Source organism: Oncorhynchus tshawytscha, linkage group LG12 (assembly GCF_018296145.1).
Source record: "Oncorhynchus tshawytscha isolate Ot180627B linkage group LG12, Otsh_v2.0, whole genome shotgun sequence".
Classification (NCBI taxonomy): domain Eukaryota; kingdom Metazoa; phylum Chordata; class Actinopteri; order Salmoniformes; family Salmonidae; genus Oncorhynchus; species Oncorhynchus tshawytscha.
In genome coordinates, this window is record NC_056440.1 from 11,074,073 (window position 1) to 11,086,412 (window position 12,340).

Sequence of the window (12,340 nt, forward strand, 5' to 3'; positions counted from 1 at the left end):
CGGGTCACTAGGTTTACTTTGGACACTGTACCTCTCAGTGCCCCTCTCTCTCTAGATGAACCAAACCCTGGATCATTAGGCTAAACAAATACAGTGAGTGCTGAGTAAAGAGAGTGTTCTTTAAACCACTCCTTTATCTATATAGTACTGTATCCCCTCACACAACACACTGGCCTAATTGTGCTGCTGTTAACCCTGTAAAATCTCCTAAACACACATATATCAGAATGCACTGAATCTTCTAATTTAACACCAATCTCTCATGGATATATCAATGCAATTTTTTCACATGAAAATATGAGTTAAAACTTGGGCTGTCAAATTGAACGAAAGACACGCATCTCAAGTTTGGATATAACTGTGCAACTATGAGTCGTTCTCAAGAAAAAATATATCATGCTAAATACCTACCTGTAGTTTTGAATATACTCTTCACTGGAACTCTTCAGCCTTTTTGCAGTTTTACCTTTGGTTCGTCTTTATTTACTTTCCCAAACCATGACCGAAATAGTAGCTAATCTAGATAGATACCCCGGGGGTGGTGGTGGGGCCGAGCGGCAGGATATCTAGGATCCCATACAGGATGTGCTGTATATTCATGACATGTACTAGTGCGCGTGACAGTTTAGTGTCTTTGGTTTGGCTAAGGGCTCAGACTAGCGTTCTGTCTAGGAGAAACTACATACACATTAAGCTGCCTTACGCTACAGAAACAGGACTGAGGCTTACATACAATGTTCTCTTGTGTATTTCAACAGAACCTCTTTTATATGAATACTTGTACATGTCACTGGTTCACTGTAAATAGAAATCACTCACTTTACAGAAACTACATGTGACACTCATCTCTCGCCAGCTCACATAACAGGGGGGAGTCCCTCAAGAACTTCCCAAGTTAAAGACAACCAATCTATCAACAGCGATACAGGGATTTAGAACATTCTTACTAGTGTCAGTGGTGGAATAAGTACCCAACTGTCATACTTGAGTAAAAGTGAAGATACCTTCATAGAAAATGACTCAAGTCAAAGTGAAAGTCACACAGTAAAATACTACTTGAGTAAATGTCTAAAAGAATTTGGTTTTAAATATAGTTAAGTGTAAAAAGTAAATGTAATTGCTAAAATATACTTAACTATCAAAAGTAAAAGTGTAAATCATTTCAAATTCCTTATATTAAGCAAACGAGACGGCAAGATTTTCTTGTTTTTTGAATTTATGGATATCTAGGGCCACACTCCAACACGACATAATTTACAAAGAAGCATTTGTGTTTAGTGAGTCTGCCAGATCAGAGGCAGTAGGGATGACCAGGGATGTTCTCTTGATAAGTGCGTGAATTGGACCATTTTCCTGTCCTGCTAAGCATTCAAAATGTGACGATTACTTTTGGTTGTCAGGGAAAATGTCCAGAGTAAAAAGTACATTATTTTCTTTAGGAATGTAGTGAAGAAATATAAATAGTAAAATAAAGTACAGGTACCCCCAAAAAACTACTTAAGTAGTACTTAAAGTATTTTTACTTAAGTACTTTACACCACTGACAAGTGTAAGGCTACTCATATGGTCCGCTTTGTCTTGTATAATATTACATAGGCTGCGTTTACACAGGCAGCCCAATTCTGGTCTTTTTTTCCCACTAATTGGTATTTTGACCAATCAGGTCAGCTCTGAAAAAGATCTGACGTGAAAATATCTTATGTAATTGGTCAAAAGACCAATTAGTAGAAAAATATCAGAATTTGGGCAGCCTGTGTAAATGCAGCCATAGACTCACATTGAAAATACACATCAGGACATGGTGATTCTGTAACATAAAATCCCTGATCAAGTGACAAAATGATGATAAGCTACATCCTATTTCAACATCTAATGAGATATAAATTAATTGCTTGACTCACATTGAACGGGTTAAAGTGCACAGAAAGAAATATCTATTTTAATAGTCGTTGTGAGTAACAGAAGCCTCAGACAGTGCATCCTGATTTTTCTCCCTAACGATGTGTAAACATGAGAACACCAAAGAAGAGACTGGTCTATGAACGCTCACTTGTCAGATGTTAATTCGCCAGTGGGTTGTAAAGCTACGTTAACAGCCTGTTTTCTCTAGCAGTTCCTGTTTCCAGCACCATTGAGGTGACATACACAGGGGCAGAACTCCACCCTGTAAACCACATCTGCTTTAGATACAGTTGAAGTCGGAATTTTACATAAGCTTAGGTTGGAGTCATGAAAAGTCATTTTCAACCACTCCATAAATTTCTTGTTAACAAACTATAGTTTCGGGAAGTCGTTTAGGACATCTACTTGGTGCACGACACAAGTAATCTTTCCAACAATTGTTTACAGACAGATTATTTCACTTATAATTCACTGTATCACAATTCCAGTGGGTCAGAAGTTTACATACACTAAGTGGAAGTTAAAGCTTGGTCGCAAATGGGTCTTCCAAATGGACAATGACCCCAAGCATACTTCCAAAGTTATGGCAAAATGGCTTAAGGACAACAAAGTCAAGGTATTGGAGTTGCCATCACAAAACCCTGACCTCAATCCTATAGAAAATGTGTGGGCAGAACTGAAAAAGCGTGTTCAAGTAAGGAGGCCTACAAACCTGACTCAGTTACACCAGCTTTGTCAGGAGGAATGGGCCAAAATTCACAAAACTTATTGTGGGAAACTTGTGGAAGGCTACCCGAAACATTTGACCCAAGTTAAACAGTTTAAAGGCAATGCTACCAAATACTCATTGAGTATATGTACACTTCTGACCCACTGGGAATGTGATGAAAGAAATAAAATATGAAATAAATCATTATTCTACTATTATTCTGACATTTCACATTCTTAAAATGAAGTGGTGATCCTACCTGACCTAAAACAGGGAATATTTACTAGAATTAAATGTCAGGAATGTGTTTAAATGTATTTGGCTAAGGTGTATGTACATTTCCGACTTCCAACTGTACATCTGCATTGCTTGCTCTCTGAGGTTTTATGCTGGGTGTCTGTAAAGCTCTCTGAGGTTTTAGGCTGGGTGTCTGTAAAGCTCTCTGAGGTTTTAGGCTGTGTGTCTGTAAAGCTCTCTGAGGTTTTAGGCTGGGTGTCTGTAAAGCTCTCTGGGGTTTTAGGCTGGGTGTCTGTAAAGCTCTCTGAGGTTTTAGGCTGGGTGTCTGTAAAGCTCTCTGGGGTTTTAGGCTGGGTGTCTGTAAAGCTCTCTGGGGATTTAGGCTGGGTGTCTGTAAAGCTCTCTGAGGTTTTAGGCTGGCTGTCTGTAAAGCTCTCTGGGGTTTTAGGCTGGGTGTCTGTAAAGCTCTCTGAGGTTTTAGGCTGGGTGTCTGTAAAGCTCTCTGCGGTTTTAGGCTGGGTGTCTGTAAAGCTCTCTGAGGTTTTAGGCTGGGTGTCTGTAAAGCTCTCTGGGGATTTAGGCTGGGTGTCTGTAAAGCTCTCTGGGGTTTTAGGCTGGGTGTCTGTAAAGCTCTCTGCGGTTTTAGGCTGGGTGTCTGTAAAGCTGTCTGGGGTTTTAGGCTGGGTGTCTGTAAAGCTCTCTGGGGTTTTAGGCTGGGTGTCTGTAAAGCTCTCTGGGGTTTTAGGCTGGGTGTCTGTAAAGCTCTCTGGGGTTTTAGGCTGGGTGTCTGTAAAGCTCTTTGTGACAACAGCTGATGTAAAAACCATTTGATTGATTGAACATAGTCAGAGTTTAGGCCTACATTGTTCTCTGAAACACAGTGAATAGCCACTGACACTGGAAACAAAACCCAACACAATATGTGGTAGTAGGCTGTGTGGGCTTTTTGCATTTCATTCTGCTGGTAAATAACAAAGAAATCATTGATTGAGGTCTACAAAGAGGTTGCATTTAGTCAGTTTTCTATTTATACATACAACTGAATGGACAATGAAGAAATCACATAACAAAGATCACATATTCAGAAATTCTATTGGTAACAATACATGACAGTCATTTTATAACAATGAAAATGAATTTCAGACTGTCAAAAGCACAACAAGGAATAGACAATACAGAGAGAGAAGTGGTCTGTATTATCAAAACATTTTAAAAAAAGGAAGTAAACAGAACATTCTGGAGAATTCCGTCTATTCCATGGACAGAGATCAGAGGCTGAACATCTTGTTGCAGTTGGATGATGAAATCCCAACACAAGTGTGTGTGTGTGTGTGTGGAAAGTTGCAAAACATAGCTTTAAAGGCCCAGTGCAGTCAAAAAAAGGTGCTTTTCTCTGGATAAGAGCATCTGCTAAATGACTCAAATGTAAATGTTGGAATAATCCTGTGAAATTGTGAAAATGAACATAATGCATTTTAGTGTGAGAGTTGTTTGAAAAGACCACCTGAAATGTCAGCCTGTTTTGGTGAGATCACTGGGTAGTAAATGAGTTAATAGACCAATAAGAAAGAGAGTTCAAACCCCTCTGCCACTCAGACCATTACCAGACAGTCCTGGAAAAATTGTTTGTTTGGGAAATGTCTCTTTTCTAAGAAGCTATTTTTGTTTCTTTTTGACCATTTTAATTTAATGGTAGGTACTTAATTGTTACCCAGAAATTATTTGATATTGAGATAAAAACAGCTGCATTGGGCCTTTAACAAATTGTCTGTATTCCAAGCCACACTTTCTTCACTGAAGGAATGTTAAATATGTCAGACTACTGGGAAAGGTATGGAGGAAAAACCAAACTGATGTTCCTCCTCATTGCACCATATAGTCCATTCGGAAAGTATTCAGACCCCTTGACTTTTTCCACTTTTTTGTTACGTTACGGCCCTATTAAAAATATATATAAAATGTATTGTTTTCCTCATCAATCAAACAAATATACCTTAATTACATAAGTAGTCAGAGCCTTTGCTATGTGACTCAAAAATTGAGATCAGGTGCCATGAAGGGGTCTAAATACTTTCCAAATGCACTGTAAACATACCTTCAACATACCGGTGAGACATGACATAGAACAGACAATATGTACTGCATGCAAATAAGGCCTGGGGAATAAAAAGACAAAAACATGTCATAAACATTCCCATAGTATTGACCTGTATGATCCAAACCAAGTCAATGCCATGCTACAAAACTGTTATTTTTCATTATTTGACCTGAATGCCACACACACACAACATGAGTGAGATGGATTGCAGTTGTACAATGGCAGGCAGGTAATCTAAATTCAATATACATTTACAAACAGCATGTACTATTGAATGATGGAGGAGAAACCAATGGGGGGGATTCAGAGACAGTGGTGAAAACACCTGATGCAACCTTCTGCAATAACTTCTCTATTAAAAAAAATTGTCCATTGCAATAGTCTTCTTTTACAACTGCAATTATGTAGACCTACTGAGTAGAATGTTAGAACGTTAGAACAATCATGTAGGCCTACTGAATAAAATGTTAGAACGTTAGAACAATTATGAACATTAGAACAATTATGTAGGCCTACTGGGTAGAATGTTAGAACATTAGAACAATTATGTAGGCCTACTGAGTAGAATGTTAGAACGTTAGAACAATTATGTAGGCCTACTATGTTACTATGTAGAATGTTAGAACGTTAGAACAATTATGTAGGCCTACTGTGTAGAATGTTAGAACGTTAGAACAATTATATAGGCCTATAAAGTAGAATGTTAGAACAATTATGTAGGCCTATAAAGTAGAATGTTAGAACGTTAGAACTATTATGTAGGCCTATAAAGTAGAATGTTAGAACGTTAGAACTATTATGTAGGCCTATAAAGTAGAATGTTAGAACGTTAGAATAAAGTAAACTATTCTGAAAGTACTCCAAAAGAAAACTAATTTGCTGTTTAGAAACAGACTTTTAATGTCTCTAAAGAGAAGGTAGTCTAATACACCAGGGTGAAAATACTTGCCTCTAGTTATTTTTATTGGGACTTTTTAACGGTCGGGTTTGTTATTAGTGCCAAGCGTAGGCAGAGGTCCTTTCTCTATATCTGTCGTAGCCTGGACTGGCAATGAGACCAACAGGAAAGGGGAGGAATGCTAATTACATCAGCTCTATGACAAATCAGAGACTAGCATCACAGCCTCTGAGAGCCAATCACATTTCACCACGACGGTAGAAATACATAGCGAGCGGTACTCGTTTTTATATTTGAGAACTGACGGGGATAGAAAGACCGAGAGAAACCTTAGGTTTCTTTGAAAAAAAAAAAAAAAAAAACTTCCCTAATATTTCTAAGCGATATAGGTGCATAAGGTAAACAAGATGGTCGTGGTGACAGCGGGACATAAAGTCATTTTGATATCTGGGAAACAGCATGGCTCTCCCAGCGCAACACAGTGCTACAGACGGTCCATTTCGGTCGTTTTGCCGTCATCTGCTTCGAACCAAGCCAATTCTTCGGATTCCGACTCAAATTCGACAACTGGGCCACCCCTGCGAAAAAGACAGAGACTCACTCATTTGAGTCCTGAAGAAAAGCAGCTTCGCAGGTTAGTTTCATGAAGGGGCTGTTTAGTGTGACGTTGTTCATGGCTAGGCCTATGTTAATGATTATCTAGCAATCAAATGCGATAATATCTTGTGACCCAAAAGGGAACAATGGTGAATTGATTGTCCAACGGAAGCCGGCTACTCCCTTCTCCTCACATCTGGAAAGAGTCCATGAACTTCTGTCTTTCCAATAACTAGGCTAAGAATAAAACATGCAAGTTCTACATGTAGAATATAAGGTAGATTCGTAGGCCAAAGACACAACTCGGCCGGACTATCAACAGGTATTGCTTATCAACGGATTTGAGGAGTCTTCCAGTCAGTCAGCTGATCCGACCCAGGTTTTCATATTTGAAGCAGCGCTGTACTCGTTCTGCCTGCGTGGCAGGAATATGGCGGCTGATTGTGCAATAACTAACAAGCCATTCCTGTTCAACTTGTTCTGTCAGCAATTTCTAAAGAAAAAATGCTTCAAATGTCTGTCCTCTTCAGGAAACTCAAGAACCGAGTTGCAGCCCAGACAGCCAGAGACAGAAAAAAAGCTAAAATGGGGGACCTGGAAGACCAAGTTCTCGCGTTGGAGTTGGAGGTAAATGCATATCCACCATGTAAACGTGTCATGGTGTAAAAGGCTGCTCGGCTGAGGTGTTCACACCTTTTTTTTTCCTTCTCTAGAACAAGAAACTTCATGTTGAGAATAGGCTTTTACAGCAAAAGACATGTGGCTTGGTGAACGAGAATGAGGAACTGAGACAGAGGCTGGGGTTGGACGCCCTGGAAGCCAAAGAGGTAAGAGGATTTGTGGAGTTGCTACTTATGCAGAGGATGGGGGGTGAACTAAGTTGCCACCTGGTTGGCTGTCAGATCTGTTATAGCCTTGGATCAGTAATATTACCTCTCCTAATCTGCACATTTACTTGGTCCTGGTATCCACTTTAGTTTATTTAGTAGATATTTCAACTCTATTTTCTTACCTGCATTGTTGTTTAAGGGTTTGTCAGTAATCATTTCACAGTAAGTCTACTACACCGGTTGTATTTGGCGCATGTGACAAATAACAACATTTTAAAAATGGACTGTTATAACACCTCTCTCCTCAGGGTCAAGTGTTGGAGTCCAGTGGGATTGATGCAGGTTTGGGGATCGGGTCTTCTGAGTCTGCAGTACTCAGGCTATGTGTGCCTCCGCAGCAGGTGCAGGCCCAGCAATGTCCAAATCTGAAGATTTCCCAATGGATACAGACAGTCCTGACTCTACAGACTCTGAGGTGAGACCATTTTTGTCTGCAACGGCTAATGTAAACCGACATTTTGTAGTGTGACGTAGGCTTTGTCAATTGGAGAAGAAACCATGTACCAGCACTTTTTATAATGAATAGTAATTGATTGGATTTGTGTTGCCAAGAGATTTTCCAGTAGTGTTGTTCTTGTCCTGTTTATTGGTGGCCATTTCCAGATCCACCCATAGACTCAAGTATGGTCTTCTATATCTGTTCATAGTTGTAATTCTCACCCTTCTCCAGTCTGATCTCTTGCTGGGCATTCTGGACATCCTTGACCCAGAGCTGTTCCTCAAGGAGTGTAGTGAGCAGGAGATCCAGGCGCAGGAGATGCTGCTGGTCGGAGGGGGGGCAGGAGTACCTTCCCCCTCACCTGCAGCTCTGGGGGCCACACCAGTTAAGCTGGAGGCCCTTAATGAACTGATCCACTTTGACCACATCTACACCAAGCCTGTGGAGGGGGTGGCGCTTCCCCCTGGGCAGCAGGAAGTGCATTACGAGGAGAGTGTAACAAAGATGGAGGAGGTCTTCTCTTTGGCTGAGGAGGTCTGCGAGGTGGTGTGTGTCAAAGATGAGCCGGAGGAAGTGGTCATCATCCCTGAGAGTCATGGGGTGTTGGATGACTTCCTGTCCGTGGTCTCGCCGACCTCTGACCTGGCCCTGGGTGGCCTGGAGAAGACGGGTACCTACCTGACTGAGACCTACAGCGACTCCGGATACGAGCGGTCCCCTTCCCCCTTCAGCGACATGTCCTCCCCCCTCTGCTCTGAGGGATCCTGGGATGATGTGTTCGCCAATGAACTGTTCCCTCAGCTGATCAGTGTCTGACGTGAGCCCTATTGGCCCAATTAATCAATGATCCAACCTATAGATCTCCCTTATATTTTCATGTAGTGTTAAGTGACTACAGTAGATCATGCTTTATATTGATGTATAGATGGCAAAGTGATAGCCTTTTCCCAGATCTGTTTGTGCTTTTGAGCCAATGGCTATATTTTGTCTTTACAGTACAAACTAATCTGTGACCAGGCTACTACTAGTTTACCTTGTGTTTTTAAAATGAAGTTAAGCACGTAATCTCCTCTATTACAGCAGGTCTGTACAATGGGTGATCCTGCATTGACTTGTGGGAGATGTAGTTCTTGACATCTTAATTTGGCATCACTACTTGATTGCTAGTGGTTTTGTAAGATTGCTTAATAATCTATCCACACATTCTTGGGTTCCCGGGGAAATGAATGCATCCAGTATTTGTGTACATTGTATTTAGCTGGGGGACTGATCGCTCTAAAGACACTTATTTATTTGTGTATCCTGCTCCGGCGTCTTCTGTATGTTATCGGTTTTAGCATGTAGGAATGTTTTCCTCTGTATAATTTTGTTACACTCTCCTTGTTGCGCTAAATTACTGCATTAAAAAAAACTTTGCATTGCATCTCGTTTGTCACTCATGAGGTCTGTCGTACAGAGAAGGTTGGGGACTGAAACTACCATTGACTAGAGCTGCACCATCTAATAGGCAAGCTTGGGTGTCTTGACTATTTTTGCCATGGTATTTCCACTACATTCTACACCGTGCTTATTAAGTTGTCTTTTAAATGGCTATTGCTTTCTCCAAGAAGCCGACCATTCAGCATGTCCTTTCACTCGATCTGCGGGAACCTGCCCTGGGTGCAGGTTTTGGGTTTTGCCCACAACACCGCTGATTAAAAAATAACAAAGCTTTGCTCATTTGACTTGAGGGGGAGACCCTCCTGTAAAGACTAGAAAATGCAAAGCTAGAAATGGTTGTCTGTCGCTGAATCACAACATTTAATCTCCAGTAGTATACAGGACTCCAGGCCTGTTTCTACACTGGTAAATAATCATTCCTACGTGTGTGGTCAGGATTGTTTTTGAAATAACCAAAGTAATTACACAACTATGCCAGAGACGTGTTTTAATACTTCATACCGTACAGTTATTCATCAAGTTGGACACGGTTGTCTAATCTTCATAAAAAGTAACTTGGTAAATCTCTAGTCTACTCAAGTGACTCTGCCACCTGCCCCCGGTATCTCCTAGAGGTAGAGAAGCCAGGGGTAGAGCTTCAGTTCGGATGCGAATGATGGCACATCACTGATCAGTAGGGTCAAGTAGTTGAGGTTGATGGGGAAACCATGTGTGGCACAATCAAATGTTTGCATTCTCACACGTTAAATGACACTGGTCTCCTATTACGTAACTAATGGCACAGGGATGTTCCTGAGCATTTATCTGGAGTTTCTCCTAATGGGGTCAGGCTTTGTTAACTTTTAGGTGGGGATGTCTTCTAACAGGGTCAACCTGGCTTTGTGGTATTTCAGGTGCAGAGAATAATAGGACAGTCAGGGTGGCACCCTTTCACCTCCAGACATTTAATCTCACCACACTGGTATTTCAGCTCTTTATTTCTCTTTCTCTGTGTCGGACGTTTACATACACCTTAGCCAAATACATTTAAACTCAGTTTTTCACAATTCCTGACATTTAATCCTAGTAAAAATTCCCTGTTTTAGGTCAATTAGGATCACTTTATTTTAAGAATGTGAAATGTCAGAATAATAGATATTTACAGAAGTTTACATACACTCAATTAGTATTTGGTAGCATTGCCTTTAAATTGTTTAACTTGGGTCAAATGTTTTAGGTAGCCTTCCACAAGATTCCCACAGTTGGGTGCATTTTGGCCCATTCTTCCAGACAGTGCTGGTGTAACTGAGTCAGGTTTGTAGGCCTCCTTGCTCGCACATGCTTTTTCAGTTCTGCCCACAACTTTTCTATGGGATTGAGGTCAGGGCTTTGTGCTGGCCACTCCAATACCTTGACCATGTTGTCCTTAATTAAGTCATTTTGCCACAACTTTGGAAGTATGCTTGGGGTCATTGTCCATTTGGAAGACCCATTTGCGACCAAGCTTTAACTTCCTGACTGATGTCTTGAGATGTTGCTTCAATATATCCACATAATTTTCTCTCCTAATGATGCCATCTATTTTGTCAAGTCCACCAGTCCTTCCTGCAGCAAAGCACCCCCACAACATGATGCTGCCACCCCCGTGCTTCACGGTTGGGATGGTGTTCTTCAGCTTGCAAGCCTCCGCCTTTTTCCTCCAAACAGTGGTGGTCATTATGGCCAAACAGTTCTATTTTTGTTTCATCAGACCAGAGGACATTTCTTTGGAGCAGTGGCTTCTTCCTTGCCGAGCGGCCTTTCAGGTTATGTCGATATAGGACTTTTTTACTGTGGATATAGATACTTTTGTACCTGTTTCCTCCAGCATCTTCACAAGGTCCTTTGCTGTTGTTCTGGGATTGATTTGCACTTTTCGTACCAAAGTACGTTAATTTCTAGGAGACAGAATGCGTCTCCTTCCTGAGCGATATGACGCCTGCATGGTCCCATGGTGTTCATACTTGCGTACTATTGTTTGTACAGATGAATGTGGTACCTTCAGCCCTTTGGAAATTTCTCCCAAGGATGAACCAGACTTGTGGATGTCTACATTTTTTTTCTTCTGAGGTCTTGGCTGATTTCTTTTGATTTTCCCATGATGTCAAGCAGAGGCACTGAGTTTGAAGGTAGGCTTTGAAATACATCCACAGGTACACCTCCAATTGACTTAAATGATGTCAATCAGCCCCTCAGAAGCTTCTAAAGCCATTACATAATTTTCTGGAATTTTCCAAGCTGTTTAAAGGCACAGTCAACTTAGTGTACGTAAACGTCTGACCCACTGAAATTGTCATAGTGAATTATAAGTTAAATAATCTGTCTGTAAACAATTGTTGGAAAAATGACTTGTGTCATGCACAAAGTACATGTCCTAACCGACTTGCCAAAACTATAGTTTGTTAACGAGAAATTTGTGGAGTGGTTGAAAAACTAGTTTTAATGACTCCAACCTAAGTGTATGTAATCTTCCGACTTCAACTGTATCTATATTAGGAAGGGGAAGCAACAATGTAGGAGGGTGAATTGGTCCCTGGTCTAGGTCTTGGTGTGGCCCCTGGTCTTAGTGTGACTCGGGTCTTGGTGTGGTCCCTGGTCTCGGTCTTGGTGTGGTCCCTGGTCTAGGTCTTGGTGTGGTCCCTGGTCTAGGTCTTGGTGTGGCCCCTGGCCTTGGTGTGACTCGGGTCTTGATGTGGTACCTGGTCTAGGTCTTGGTGTGGTCCCTGGTCTTGGTGTGGTCCCTGGTCTTGGTGTGACTCGGTTCTTGGTGTGGTCCCTGGTCTAGGTCTTGGTGTGGTCCCTGGTCTAGGTCCTGGTGTGGTCCCTGGTCTAGGTCTTGGTGTGGTCCCTGGTCTAGGTATTGGTGTGGTCCCTGGTCTAGGTCCTGGTGTGGTACCTGGTCTAGGTCTTGGTGTGGTCCCTGGTCTAGGTCTTGGTGTGGTCCCTGATCTAGGTCTTGGTGGGTTCCCTGGTCTAGGTCTTGGTGTGACCCCCAAAGTGAATGTGAGCTTCCTCTGAAGAGTGTGTTTAGCAGCAGAGACAGAGCACATTTCCCCTCTCCTACTCTCAACCACAACAGAGAGTACAACGACCTCACAGCTGTTCAACTGAA

The 12,340-nt window shown here is 41.6% G+C and overlaps 1 pseudogene; it reads left to right on the plus strand.

The window, feature by feature from the left end:
- Positions 1-6,116: 6,116 nt before the first annotated feature.
- LOC112262553 lies at positions 6,117-9,193 on the plus strand (annotated as a pseudogene).
- The last annotated feature ends 3,147 nt before the right edge of the window (positions 9,194-12,340 follow it).